The sequence below is a fragment of the Schistocerca gregaria genome, unplaced genomic scaffold (assembly GCF_023897955.1).
Source record: "Schistocerca gregaria isolate iqSchGreg1 unplaced genomic scaffold, iqSchGreg1.2 ptg000742l, whole genome shotgun sequence".
Taxonomy (NCBI): Eukaryota; Metazoa; Arthropoda; class Insecta; order Orthoptera; family Acrididae; genus Schistocerca; species Schistocerca gregaria.
In genome coordinates this window covers 117,501-120,000 of record NW_026062118.1, presented here as the reverse complement: position 1 = coordinate 120,000, position 2,500 = coordinate 117,501, and the positions used below count along the sequence as shown (strand labels likewise).

General features: G+C 57.6%; 1 non-coding gene across 1 annotated transcript in view; it reads right to left on the bottom strand.

Moving 5' to 3' along the window:
• LOC126320725 (small subunit ribosomal RNA) overlaps positions 1-917 on the bottom strand; it is a 1,893-nt gene extending 976 nt beyond the window's left edge. Inside the window, exon 1 of the ribosomal RNA XR_007558218.1 lies at positions 1-917. This exon is cut by the window's left edge and continues 976 nt beyond it. This is a non-coding gene — a ribosomal RNA (small subunit ribosomal RNA).
• Positions 918-2,500: the final 1,583 nt, after the last annotated feature.

The following is a 2,500-nucleotide window of genomic DNA, read 5'->3' as shown; positions in this document are numbered from 1 at the left end:
AACAAAATAGAACCGAGGTCCTATTCCATTATTCCATGCACACAGTATTCAGGCGGGCTTGCCTGCTTTAAGCACTCTAATTTGTTCAAAGTAAACGTGCCGGCCCACCGAGACACTCAACTAAGAGCACCCTGGTAGGATTTCAACGGGGTCCGCCTCGGGACGCGCAAGCACGCCTTCGGCTCGCCCCACCGGCAGGACGTCCCACGATACATGCCAGTTAAACACCGACGGGCGGTGAACCAACAGCGTGGGACACAAATCCAACTACGAGCTTTTTAACCGCAACAACTTTAATATACGCTATTGGAGCTGGAATTACCGCGGCTGCTGGCACCAGACTTGCCCTCCAATAGATACTCGTTAAAGGATTTAAAGTGTACTCATTCCGATTACGGGGCCTCGGATGAGTCCCGTATCGTTATTTTTCGTCACTACCTCCCCGTGCCGGGAGTGGGTAATTTGCGCGCCTGCTGCCTTCCTTGGATGTGGTAGCCGTTTCTCAGGCTCCCTCTCCGGAATCGAACCCTGATTCCCCGTTACCCGTTACAACCATGGTAGGCGCAGAACCTACCATCGACAGTTGATAAGGCAGACATTTGAAAGATGCGTCGCCGGTACGAGGACCGTGCGATCAGCCCAAAGTTATTCAGAGTCACCAAGGCAAACGGACCAGACGAGCCAATCCGATTGGTTTTGATCTAATAAAAGCGTCCCTTCCATCTCTGGTCGGGACTCTGTTTGCATGTATTAGCTCTAGAATTACCACAGTTATCCAAGTAACGTGGGTACGATCTAAGGAACCATAACTGATTTAATGAGCCATTCGCGGTTTCACCTTAATGCGGCTTGTACTGAGACATGCATGGCTTAATCTTTGAGACAAGCATATGACTACTGGCAGGATCAACCAGGGAGCTGCGTCAACGAGAGCTGAGCAGCCGGCCGCCCGGGAGTGTGTCCCGAGGGCCCGCGCGAACACGCAAGCGTCCGCTCAATTATTCTGCAAACAGGAGGAGGCTGAGCTCCCCTGCACGATACACCTCGAAACCCTCTCAGGTCCCGGCGGCGCGCAGCGCCGTCCTAAGTACTTGGTCGGGTTCGAGAGAGGCGCAATCGCCCGGAGATAGGCGAGTAGACGCTTTCAGTGCGAACACCCGTGCTCCCAACTGAGCTTGCCACTGCCGACAGAGGCCCGGGAGCGTGCTGTCGTGGCATTGCCGGCGGGAAACAACACGCGCCACCTACGGTGACCGGCAGCTCCAACGCCAGCGCCACAGAAGGGCAAAGCCCCACTTGGGTGCAGAAGCGAACTCTCCCAGCACAGCGCACGCGCCAACACGTCCGCAGAGCTGCGATACAAACCACCTGCGAGAACCGCTGGGGGCGACCGAGCAGCAGACGGCGTCGCGACGCCGAGTGCCGGGCGGCGGCGCATCCTCAACGCACACAGTCCGCAATCGGACCAGCACACTGCAGATGTCCACCGCGCTTCGCACCGGGCTCGGCAGAACCCACTTTGGCCGCCTGGCGCCGCGCGCAGGGTGCGCCGGCGCATAGCTGGGACGCCAGCCGGGCCCGTCGGCCGGCGCTCCTGCCACTGGGCGCCCCCCACCAGCCGGCTGTAGTGCGTGCGCTCACGCAGCGCGCGGCCAGCACGCCGGGCGGCCCCCCCTCACCGGCCGGGGACTGTCCCGCCAAGCCACAGCCTCGTATCGCTTCATACCCACATGGCCAACTCAGGTTCGGGGGCATGGCGGGTACCGCCGAAACAACCGGTTCACAGATGTACCGATCGTCGCTATCACCGATGCACCTGCAGCGCGAACAACCGCTCAACAACTGATTTCCAGTTCATTTGCGGATCTTTGGCAGCAAACGTATACGTCAATCTACATTTGCGAAATCTACGATTCTGGCATGCCTGCATGTTATGTGTCACGACACGCTACATCAGCCCACATACACACTGCGGCATGTACACGAGAGAACACGTGGAAGATGGTCCGCGCACGTGTGCAATGTCCCTTGCGCGGTCGACTGTCAACCGGCCTCTGTAGCATGTCGCAGATGTGGAACGCGGTCCACCGTGCTATCATGTTGTGTGGGGCAATACGATTAAATAGGAAAACCCTCGTCGCTACATCAACAGACGGCTCACGCTGATTCCCGGCAGAGGGAGGAGGGGGGGGGGGGGGGCCAACATGCAATACTTTCGTCCGTACCTACTTACCACATGTCTGTACGGCGTACAACAGTGCAATCTCGCTGTAATGGGGAGACGAGACAAGTAGCATCGTGCACAACATATGGCCCTTATGATTCGCCATTGTAGGGCGCAGCCGGTGTACGGTCAAGCATGTGCCACATTATGTCACTCAGTACGTAACGACGGATGATCAGTGTGGGTTACGCGTACATCAGCGGACAGTCCACACAGGCCGTACCACAACGTACACTGACTGCATCGACAACCGAATGCAACTGAACAGCTGCAAGG